General features: G+C 49.4%; 1 protein-coding gene across 1 annotated transcript in view; it reads right to left on the bottom strand.

Moving 5' to 3' along the window:
• The window catches only part of PPL (periplakin), a 42,414-nt gene that overhangs the window by 17,195 nt on the left and 12,859 nt on the right, over positions 1–12,360 (bottom strand). The gene's annotated exons all lie outside the window — the stretch shown is intronic.

Genomic DNA, 12,360 nt, shown 5'->3' with positions numbered 1-12,360 from the left:
CTGCCAGTGATTACTTGCCTGTGCTGTGTGTAGCTATAGGGTACAGGAGTTGTAGTTGCATCTGGGTCTCAGTCCCTGAAATACCTTACTCAGGGTCTGACTGCTGTTTACATGGGGCTGTCAATCATTGATTGCATTCCTGTAGCATGCAGCACCCCCTCTTTTCATGGGACTGCTGGTCGTTTCTTGCCCATGTGCAGTATTGTAGCTATAGGGTGCGCAGGGATTTCCGTTGCACCTCGGCCTGAATGGTCCATAAGCCTTGACAAAATGGCAAAATCCATCTAAGCCCCCCTGTTACTGCTGCAGACCTCTGACTGTGCCCCCTCTGAGCTTCCCCCGACTTGTGTTCCACGATGTGACCGGTCACAAGAGCTTCCAATTCTCGCCTGGCATGGCAGGGGTTAACCCTTTAACGAGGCAGGATGAGCTCCAGAGTAAATAAGTTAGGCTACATTCACACTAGCGTTGCGCCGCCCTGCGTTTTGCGACGCGTGCGTCGTTTTTTGACCAAAATCGGACGCACAGAAAATGCAACTTGTTGCATTTTCTTGCGTCCGACGCTAGCGTCGGAAACGACGCAAGTGTCGAAAAACGCCACCCTAAAAACGCACGCGTCCCCTATGTTAAACATAGGGGCGCGTCGCCGCTGCGTCGCCGCTGCGTCGCCTGCGCAACAGCGACGCACATTGGCGGAACGCCAATGTGAACGTAGCCTTAATTAGGGGATTTCTGTGCATTCTCCTCCCTTACACAAACATCAAGAGGTTTGACAGAGGCCCATCATCGCGCCTCCTCAATAATGGCGGATGTCATATTCATGCCATCGCGCCTCCTCAATAATGGCGGATGTCATATTGACGCCCTGGTGTTATTGATATGAAGTAGTAGTGGCAAAGGGGTATTCCCCAAATCACATAGGGGTCTTATAATAATATACACTTTTATTAATTTGTGCCTGAGTAAACCCATTTTTAAGTCTTCCCTGTTTTGCACATATATCACCCTCATAAGGACGCTACAGGCTCTATTTACCCTTCAATTGTCATTGAAAGTGTCCTATAAGCAGCAGGTAGCCCATGTGCAGGTATCAGAGAGGAGAGATGTACTTTAGGATGTGCTATATACATGGGGTGAGGCTGCAGAATGGGCTATATACACAGGGGACAAAAAGGAAAAATGCACTCCAGGAGGCGTTGTATATAGAGGGGACAGAAAGGAGAGATATGCTGCAAGATGGGTTGTGTATAGAGGTGCCATAAATGGGATGCGTAGAGAGATGCTGCAAGATAGGCTGCATATACATGGGACATTAAGTAGAGGTATACTGGACACATGGGTCGAAACGCGTAACGTTTTATTATGTGGGACTAGCGATCCCATTCCGTCTTGGTCTCCAACAATGTTTTTAAGAGGATTTGAATAAAGTAAACGTTTTTTATTATCAAAAAGATGTGCTGGATCATTATGGATTAACTTTGCATGTGGGCTTGAACGCTATTCTATGCACCTTCGTGGATAACTGCACCTGCTGTGGACAATTCAAGGGTGAGCTGATGAACTTTATTCTTATATTTTGCAGGATGTAATGCGTATACAGGGGACAGAAAAAAAGATACTGCAGGATAGGCTGTATTTACATGGGATAGAAAGTATAGCACACCGCCCTGTTCCTGAACTCAATCTGCATCCCTGAATGTGTGCTCTGACACTGGAGGAGCCCAGCGGTGTGCACACATTGTCAATGATCCCCATCTCCCCAGTTTTTCTCTTTGGCTCCTGTCTGCTCGGTTTTGCTCCTGTCTTCCCAGTTTTGCTCTTTGGCTCCTGTCTGCTCGTTTTTGCTCCTGTCTGTTCGGTTTTGCCCTTTGGCTCCTGTCTGCCCGGTTTTGCCCTTTGGCTCCTGTCTGCCCGGTTTTGCCCTTTGGCTCCTGTCTGCCCGGTTTTGCCCTTTGGCTCCTGTCTGCCCGGTTTTGCCCTTTGGCTCCTGTCTGCCCGGTTTTGCCCTTTGGCTCCTGTCTGCCCGGTTTTGCCCTTTGGCTCCTGTCTGCCCGGTTTTGCCCTTTGGCTCCTGTCTGCCCGGTTTTGCCCTTTGGCTCCTGTCTGCCCGGTTTTGCCCTTTGGCTCCTGTCTGCCCGGTTTTGCCCTTTGGCTCCTGTCTGCCCGGTTTTGCCCTTTGGCTCCTGTCTGCCCGGTTTTGCCCTTTGGCTCCTGTCTGCCCGGTTTTGCCCTTTGGCTCCTGTCTGCCCGGTTTTGCCCTTTGGCTCCTGTCTGCCCGGTTTTGCCCTTTGGCTCCTGTCTGCCCGGTTTTGCCCTTTGGCTCCTGTCTGCCCGGTTTTGCCCTTTGGCTCCTGTCTGCCCGGTTTTGCCCTTTGGCTCCTGTCTGCCCGGTTTTGCCCTTTGGCTCCTGTCTGCCCGGTTTTGCCCTTTGGCTCCTGTCTGCCCGGTTTTGCCCTTTGGCTCCTGTCTGCCCGGTTTTGCCCTTTGGCTCCTGTCTGCCCGGTTTTGCCCTTTGGCTCCTGTCTGCCCGGTTTTGCCCTTTGGCTCCTGTCTGCCCGGTTTTGCCCTTTGGCTCCTGTCTGCCCGGTTTTGCCCTTTGGCTCCTGTCTGCCCGGTTTTGCCCTTTGGCTCCTGTCTGCCCGGTTTTGCCCTTTGGCTCCTGTCTGCGGTGGCTGCTCGCTACACTGATACACCTGGAAATGGAAGAGAGGGTGGCGACCATTTCTTATGTGCGGCTCCTGATGTCGTCATTCAATCAGCGGGGGATCATGTTGTGCTCTGGCAGCGCTTGCCCTGGAGAATTACACTGTCAAACAAGATCAGAGGGAGCGCTAAAAATGCAAATTGGGCCGTGTAACCATGCACTGAGCCCTCGGTGATGCCAAGGGTGCACCGAAACCCTCTCATTTGTATGAGCTAAAGGTCGATTATTTTCAGCCGTTGCTGGTATGATCCTTATAGGGACTAAATCCCCTATATAATCAAGTATTTTATTTTTCAGTTTGGGGGTGACGGACTCCCTGGAACTTCAGTTTACCTGCAATGTATCATTAAAAAAGGGAGGTTTGTGCTGTTAATGTCACAAAAAAAATCCAAAAATTCCTATGCCCTAACCACAGATCCTGGCCAGAGTGAAACCCTCCTGGGACCATCTTGTTTCCAGCTTCACCGATCCCTATAAATCTCGCCCTGCCTGACACCGATATGTCAGGAATGTCCTGAATACGGGGCCGGCTCTTGTTTTGAACGAGGTTGTCCAGAATTAGAAAAACATGGCAGCCTTCATCCAAACCAGCGCCCCACCTGTCCACTGGTCTGCGGACGTGTACAACATCCCCTCCCATAATGCACAAGTCATGCCCACCAGTAAGTTCTCTGGAAACTGCAATAATGGGAAATTTACTATCATTTATTGCTATAAATTAAATACTACCATGAAATCAGCGACTGTCAGGGGAGTCCCATAATCTTGCCCCTTCTATGACCTGTTTTCCACGCCCTAAATGTGAAGAGAAGAGGAGAGAAGTGGAGGAGAGAAACGGGTTGAAGGAAAGAAAAGGGAGAAGTGGAGGAGAGAAACGGGATGGAGGAAAGAAAAGGGGAGAAGTGGAGGAGAGAAACGGGATGGAGGAAAGAAAAGGTGAGAAGTGGAGGAGAGAAACGGGGTGGAGGAAAGAAAAGGTGAGAAGTGGAGGAGAGAAACGGGGTGGAGGAAAGAAAAGGTGAGAAGTGGAGGAGAGAAACGGGGTGGAGGAAAGAAAAGGTGAGAAGTGGAGGAGAGAAACGGGATGGAGGAAAGAAAACGGGAGAAATGGAGGAAAGAAAAGGGGAGAAGTGAAGCAGAGAAATGGGGTGGATGAAAGAAAAGGGGAGAAGTGGAGAAACGAAATGGAGGAAAGAAAAGGGGAGAAGTGGAGGAGAGAAACAGGTGGAGGAAAGAAAAGTGGAGGAGAGAAACGGGTGGAGGAAAGAAAAGGGAGAAGTGGAGGAGAGAAACGGGATGGAGGAAAGAAAAGGGAGAAGTGGAGGAGAGAAACGGGATGGAGGAAAGAAAAGGGAGAAGTGGAGGAGAGAAACGGGATGGAGGAAAGAAAAGGGAGAAGTGGAGGAGAGAAACGGGATGGAGGAAAGAAAAGGGAGAAGTGGAGGAGAGAAACGGAATGGAGGAAAGAAAAGGGGAGAAGTGGAGGAGAGAAACGGGTGGAGGAAAGAAAAGGGAGAAGTGGAGGAGAGAAACGGGTGGAGGAGAGAAACGGGATGGAGGAAAGAAAAGGGAGAAGTGGAGGAGAGAAACGGGATGGAGGAAAGAAAAGGGGAGAAGTGGAGGAGAGAAACGGAATGGAGGAAAGAAAAGGGGAGAAGTGGAGGAGAGAAACGGGTGGAGGAAAGAAAAGGGGAGAAGTGGAGAGAAACGGGTGGAGGAAAGAAAAGGGAGAAGTGGAGGAGAGAAACGGGGTGGAGGAGAGACGGGATAGAGGAAAGAAAAGGGGAGAAGTGGAGGAGAGAAACGGGTGGAGGAAAGAAAAGGGGAGAAGTGGAGGAGAGAAACGGGTGGAGGAAAGAAAAGGGGAGAAGTGGAGGAGAGAAACGGGTGGAGGAAAGAAAAGGGGAGAAGTGGAGGAGAGAAACGGGTGGAGGAAAGAAAAGGGGAGAAGTGGAGGAGAGAAACGGGTGGAGGAAAGAAAAGGTGAGAAGTGGAGGAGAGAAACGGGATGGAGGAAAGAAAAGGGAGAAGTGGAGGAGAGACGGGATGGAGGAAAGAAAAGGTGAGAAGTGGAGGAGAGAAACGGGATGGAGGAAAGAAAAGGGAGAAGTGGAGGAGAGACGGGATGGAGGAAAGAAAAGGGGAGAAGTGGAGGAGAGACGGGATGGAGGAAAGAAAAGGGGAGAAGTGGAGGAGAGAAACGGGTGGAGGAAAGAAAAGGGGAGAAGTGGAGGGGAGAAACGGGTGGAGGAAAGAAAAGGGGAGAAGTGGAGGAGAGAAACGGGTGGAGGAAAGAAAAGGTGAGAAGTGGAGGAGAGAAATGGGGTGGAGGAAAGAAAAGGGGAGAAGTGGAGGAGAGAAACGGGATGGAGGAAAGAAAAGGTGAGAAGTGGAGGAGAGAAACGGGATGGAGGAAAGAAAAGGGAGAAGTGGAGGAGAGACGGGATGGAGGAAAGAAAAGGTGAGAAGTGGAGGAGAGAAACGGGATGGAGGAAAGAAAAGGGAGAAGTGGAGGAGAGACGGGATGGAGGAAAGAAAAGGGGAGAAGTGGAGGAGAGAAATGGGGTGGAGGAAAGAAAAGGGGAGAAGTGGAGGAGAGAAACGGGATGGAGGAAAGAAAAGGGGAGAAGTGGAGGAGAGAAACGGGTGGAGGAAAGAAAAGGGGAGAAGTGGAGGAGAGAAATGGGGTGGAGGAAAGAAAAGGGGAGAAGTGGAGGAGAGAAATGGGATGGAGGAAAGAAAAGGGGAGAAATGGAGGAAAGAAAAGGGGAGAAGTGAAGCAGAGAAATGGGGTGGATGAAAGAAAAGGGGAGAAGTGGAGAAACGAAATGGAGGAAAGAAAAGGGGAGAAGTGGAGGAGAGAAACAGGTGGAGGAAAGAAAAGGGAGAAGTGGAGGAGAGAAACGGGATGGAGGAAAGAAAAGGGAGAAGTGGAGGAGAGAAACGGGATGGAGGAAAGAAAAGGGAGAAGTGGAGGAGAGAAACGGAATGGAGGAAAGAAAAGGGGAGAAGTGGAGGAGAGAAACGGGTGGAGGAAAGAAAAGGGGAGAAGTGGAGGAGAGAAACGGGTGAAGGAAAGAAAAGGGAGAAGTGGAGGAGAGAAACGGGATGGAGGAAAGAAAAGGGAGAAGTGGAGGAGAGAAACGGGATGGAGGAAAGAAAAGGGGAGAAGTGGAGGAGAGAAACGGGTGGAGGAAAGAAAAGGGGAGAAGTGGAGGAGAGAAACGGGTGGAGGAAAGAAAAGGTGAGAAGTGGAGGAGAGAAATGGGGTGGAGGAAAGAAAAGGGGAGAAGTGGAGGAGAGAAACGGGATGGAGGAAAGAAAAGGGGAGAAATGGAGGAAAGAAAAGGGGAGAAGTGAAGCAGAGAAATGGGGTGGATGAAAGAAAAGGGGAGAAGTGGAGAAACGAAATGGAGGAAAGAAAAGGGGAGAAGTGGAGGAGAGAAACAGGTGGAGGAAAGAAAAGGGAGAAGTGGAGGAGAGAAACGGGATGGAGGAAAGAAAAGGGAGAAGTGGAGGAGAGAAACGGGATGGAGGAAAGAAAAGGGAGAAGTGGAGGAGAGAAACGGAATGGAGGAAAGAAAAGGGGAGAAGTGGAGGAGAGAAACGGGATGGAGGAAAGAGAAGGGAGAAGTGGAGGAGAGAAACGGGATGGAGGAAAGAAAAGGGAGAAGTGGAGGAGAGAAACGGGATGGAGGAAAGAAAAGGGAGAAGTGGAGGAGAGAAACGGAATGGAGGAAAGAAAAGGGGAGAAATGGGGTGGAGGAAAGAGGGGAGAAGTGGAGGAAAGAAGAGGGGAGAAGTGGAGAAACGAAATGGAGGAAAGAAGGAGAGAAATGGGGTGGAGGAAAGAGGAAAGTGGATGAGAAAAATGGGTGGAGATAAGATGGGAGAGGAGCGGAGAAGTGCAAAAACTAATATTGGAAATGTGGAAATAAAAGTAGAGGTTAAGAAGGGGCAGATGAGAGAGAAGGTGAAGAATTGGGAGGAGAGGGGAGAAGATGAGAGGCAATAAGCTGGATAGTGCGGAGAGGAGAGGGGCTGATTAGACAGCTGCATTCTGGATTAGCAGGATTTCCCACGTTCTGTCCTCCATGTTTGTGCAGCTTTTGTCTTTCACCTTTCACCAGTTTCTGGGTCCGGTCGGGGGGCCGCTGCTCGGAGCTGCAGTTACTCAGCAGGCAGGAATGTACATGGGGAAATAGCTGCAGATAATAAGGGGCCATGATAACCTATTGTACCACCTTCCACTAATGTGGCATCCAGTACTCCAGACGCTCCTGCAGCCAGTCCAGGGCACAGGACACCATGTTTCACTTTTTCGAGCGTCTGGCACCTGACCAGTCCATCATAGAGGCCGGTCCCAGTATGGGCTGTAGTATGTCACAGACAGTATGGAGAGAGCAAAGCTCCATCATCCACCGTGTGTCTGTGTGTCCCCAGTGACATGTGTCCTGGAGGCAGTGACGCCTCTCAGCTTCCATCACTCGTCTCCTTCACCTAAAAAAGTGGCTCATTTGTATTTCTAATGAATTTTAACAAGATTTATGAGACTCAGATTACAGGCCTCCTGACTAAATCCTTGAGCATCAGCTCTGCGAATTCGAAGTCTAGTAAATATTTTTATGGAATTTTCTTATTTTACAACCATGTAGTTTTTGCTACAAAGTGTTCTAACCCCGCCCACTTGTCATACCGTTAAGTTTTTTCAAGGCTATCATTAGCTACAAGGTGCCCCCGCTTAGATCTTCATTTGCAGCATCCAATTGGCTACATAGTGTTCTATCCCCGCCCACTTTACAGCTCATTCTAGTGTTCTATCCCCAGCCATTCCCCCAACTCCTTCCCTTCTGCTATCTTCTGATTGGCTAGAATTATCTATTTCCACATCTTCTTCCCTGCTGCTTATATCTGATTGGTTCCAGGGTATTTTAATCCCTCGCATTCCTTAGCCAGTTCTCAGCTGTTGTAATCTGATTGATTGGATTTGCCCATTCCATTTCTCAATTCCTGCTGCTGGGATCTGATTAGTTCCAGTGTTCTATCCTCACCCATTTCTCATCCAGATATTTGCTGCTGTAACCTTATTGCTTCCTGGGTTTCCTGACCCCACCCATTCCATATTTCTTTACCCGCTGCTGTGATCTGATTGGTTCCTGGGTTTCCTAACCCCACCCATTCCAAATTTCTTTACCCGCTGCTGTGATCTGATTGGTTTGTGGGTTTCCTAACCCCACCCATTCCATATTTCTTTACCTGCTGCTGTAATCTGATTGCTTCCCGGATGTTCTGACCCGACTTATTTTTTAACCTGCTGCTGTGATCTGATTGGCTGCAACAAGTTTTAATTTCTATTTAAATTTGCGTTCTACAATACAGCTTCCTGACTATATTAGCGCAATGTATAGGTTAATTCTACAGCACTAGGTGGCGTCACTTGCTATAGCGATAATGTATTACTGTCAGGTGATGGCCGGACCTGCAGGAACCTGCAATCCGCACAGAATGTGAGATCAGTTTTGCTACAGGGAAAACAGTTCAATAAATGTAAAAAAAAAAAGAAAAATTACTGTAAGAATTTCTAATGAACCCCCAAGGCTACAAGTACAGGAGAGCAGACGCAAGACCGTCCTTCCCTCCTGTGGATATTCCTTACTGCAGGATAGAAAATTAGTATACAAGGCTGCATTATGTTCTCAGGGTGAGGACATGCTTTTATTATAAGGACGAGCCACGCCCCAGCGCAAGGACGGGCCACGCCCCAGCGCAAGGACAAGCCACGCCCAAGCGCAAGGACGAGCCACACCCAAGCGCAAGGACGAGCCACGCCCAAGCACAAAGACCAGCCACCCCCAGCGCAAGGACCAGCCACGCCCCAGCGCAAGGACGGCCCATGCCCCAGCGCAAGGACGGCCCACGCCCCAGCGCAAGGACAACCCACGCCCCAGCGCAAGGACAACCCACGCCCCAGCGCAAGGACAACCCACGCCCCAGCGCAAGGACAACCCACGCCCCAGCGCAAGGACAACCCACGCTCCAGTGCAAGGACGGCCCACTCCCCAGCGCAAGGACGGCCCACGAACTAGCACAAGGACGGGCATGGAGTGCACCCCTCCTGAATTTTAAAAAGAGGTTCTGCAGCAAGTGAGGCGTTTACTGTTTGAAGCCCTACAGTGTATAACAGCACAGGTCCTGAGATCTGCCCTGTGGCCCCTAATATCCAGTATGGGCTCCTCTACTGTGCGGAGCTGCTGCCGATTGGACGTGTTTATATAAGTATCCGGCTCTCCTGCCGTCGGCCCCTGAGGAGAGAAAAGCCCAAACCCCTGACCTGTGATGGACAAGAAGTGAGACAATGTATATACCACACAGGCATGGAAATGAGGAGATCAATCCTGACAGGAGCAGCGTCCTCCAAACTGCAGCGTGCAGACGTCGCCATCACCCCGGCAGGTTGTGGCCTGTACAAAGAATTCTCCTCTACATATTTAGGATTAACTTATTACATTTAATAGAAAAGAAGGAGAGGAAAGAATTATTTCCCCAGGTCCTGTCAGAGTCATGTCTCTACAAAGAACATAGTCATAAAAGCTATTATTACAAAGTGTGAACCAACAGGGATCTAATCACTGCAATACTGTGCCCTGTAGAAAACAAAGCATAATACCGCCCCTATATACAAGAATATAACTGCTATAATACCGCCCCTATATACAAGAATATAACTACTATAATACTGCCCCTACGTACAAGAATATAACTACTATAATACTGCCCCTATGTACAAGAATATAACTACTATAATACTGCCCCCTATATACAAGAATATAACTACTATAATACTGCCCCTATGTACAAGAATATAACTACTATAATACTGCCCCTATGTACAAGAATATAACGACTATAATACTGCTCCTATGTACAAGAATATAACTACTATAATACTGCTCCTATGTACAAGAATATAACTACTATAATACTGCTCCTATGTACAAGAATATAACTACTATAATACTGCTCCTATGTACAGGAATATAACTACTATAATACTGCCCCCTATATACAAGAATATAACTACTATAATACTGCTCCTATGTACAAGAATATAACTACTATAATACTGCCCCTATGTACAAGAATATAACTACTATAATAGTGCCCCTATGTACAAGAATATAACTACTATAATACTGCTCCCTATGTACAAGAATATAACTACTATAATACTGCCCCTATGTACAAGAATATAACTACTATAATACTGCCCCTATGTACAAGAATATAACTACTATAATACTGCCCCTATGTACAAGAATATAACTACTATAATACTGCCCCCTATGTACAAGAATATAACTACTATAATACTGCCCCCTATATATATAGGACTATAACTACTATAATACTGCTTGGATGTAGAAGTTTATTGTATTGTTTCTTGTCCATCATGAATAATCCGCACTATTCCCTTACACTGTAAGGTGTGCAGTATTTATGTGTGTGTGTATACGGTATTTGTATGTAGTGGGTCAGTACTGTTCCTAGTATTTGGCTCCTTGTCAGTGAATGTTTCTCATCCATAATTCAGCAGGTGATGGGCTCGGCTGTGCAGGGCGTTGTCGGGCGCTGGATCATTAATGAAGTTTATTTTTGACTTCTCATTAATCCTTCCTTTGTGCCTTCCTCTCGATAACAATGTATCACTTTCTCTTCCGGTGTGATCTCCTCCAGGACACGACTACACTCCTGAGATATGCAACTCGTGAACCAGGGGGAGCAGGATGAGCAGTCATACATCAGTTCCAATTTCTGGGAACACATTCAGGCCCATATATTTGTCTGCTGCGCACGTCAGGCCTTTGTCATTCTGCCTGAAGTACATCACGTACACAAAAGCTTCATAAAGCGCCCAGCAGTGTTATCATAGTCCCCACAATGGGCGCCACCAGCTCCTTTATATGTTGGCATTATTGTGGTTGGCACATGACAAGTTGGCATCACACAGACACATAATCACATTGTCTTGAACAACAGCTGGAAGACTAAACCCTATGCCTATACTATTTGTACATCTCTCTTAAAGGGCAATGAACTCGACATTCCCGATCTCGTTACTTTCTGAGCAGGAAACTAATTAAATTGCAGCCCAGGAAACAAACAATCAGCTAATTAATATACAGATGAGCGGAGGAGTCATGGAGACGAGATGTGACCATACCTCCCAGAATCCACTGGATCCGGGCCGGTCGGGGTCACCCCCTCCCAGGTAACCAGGAAGGCTGCCCCCTGCTGGCAATCTGCATCAGGTGAGTCTGGGGAGGGGGGTTTACTACATTGAATCTAATTGTTCCCAATTCTCTGCAAGCAGAGATCTACAAATAAGAAAGTTATAGACTGTAATGATTAATGGGGTCCTATATAAACTATTGGTGATCTGCGCATCCCCTGCCTGGGGACCCCCATGTGAGTCTGGCATTGCCGCTGACCGCGTCTCTCAGTAGTGCAGCCTCGGGCTTAGGGCCTGTGATCGGATCTCAGACGTGACCATATATGAGAACATCTCACAGTACCTGGTGCCCTGCAATCATCGAGACTATTGCAGAACTACAACCCCCAGCATGTCCTGCTGATCTGACATCTATGGATTACTCCATGCTGTGCTTACAGGGGCACTGGAAAATCCAGCAGAGACCAGAATAACTTGTGTGGGGCACGGAGCGGCCGGGGTCAGAGGTGGAGTGACCCCTGTGAGGAGCACTCAGGAGACACCATGAGGGGCGCTGTCACACCCCCTGAACATGTCCGCAGGTCCCCATGCCATGTCAGTAGGTTCCCATGCTATGTCCGTATGTCCCCGTGCCATGTCTGCAGGTCCTGGACCATGTCCGTATGTCCCCGTGCCATGTCCGTATGTCTGCAGGTCCTGGACCATGTCTGTATGTCCCCGTGCCATGTCCGCAGGTCCCCGTGCCATGTCTGTATGTCCCCGTGCCATGTCCGCAGGTCCCCGTGCCATGTCCGCAGGTCCCTGTGCCATGTCCATATGTCCGCAGGTCCCAGTGCCATGTCCGTATATCCACAGGTTCCCGTGCCATGTCCGCAGGTCCCCGTGCCATGTTTGTGTGTCCGCAGGTCCCCGTGCCATGTTCGTGTGTCCGCAGGTTCCCGTGCCATGTTCGTGTGTCCGCAGGTCCCCGTGCCATGTTCGTGTGTCCACAGGTCCCCGTGCCATGTCCGCAGGTCCCTGTGCCATGTCCGTATGTCCGCAGGTCTCCGTGCCATGTCCATATGTTCCCGTGCCATGTCCGTATGTCCGCAGGTCCCCATGCCATGTCCGCAGGTCCCCGTGCCATGTCCGCAGGTCCCCAGGTTCCCGTGCCATGTCCGTATGTCCTCAGGTCCCCTTGCTATGTCCGCAGGTCCCCGTGCCATGTTCGTGTGTCCACAGGTCCCCGTGCCATGTCCGCAGGTTCCCGTGCCATGTTCGTGTGTCCACAGGTCCCCATGCCATGTCCGCAGGTCCCCGTGCCATGTCCGTGTGTCCGCAGGTCCCCGTGCCATGTCCGTGTGTCCGCAGGTCCCCGTGCCATGTCCGTGTGTCCGCAGGTCCCCGTGCCATGTCCGTGTGTCCGCAGGTCCCCGTGCCATGTCCG

This window comes from Ranitomeya imitator, chromosome 7 (assembly GCF_032444005.1).
Source record: "Ranitomeya imitator isolate aRanImi1 chromosome 7, aRanImi1.pri, whole genome shotgun sequence".
Classification (NCBI taxonomy): domain Eukaryota; kingdom Metazoa; phylum Chordata; class Amphibia; order Anura; family Dendrobatidae; genus Ranitomeya; species Ranitomeya imitator.
The sequence above is the reverse complement of the archived record's forward strand: the minus strand, read 5'-3'. Positions and strand labels throughout refer to the sequence as shown.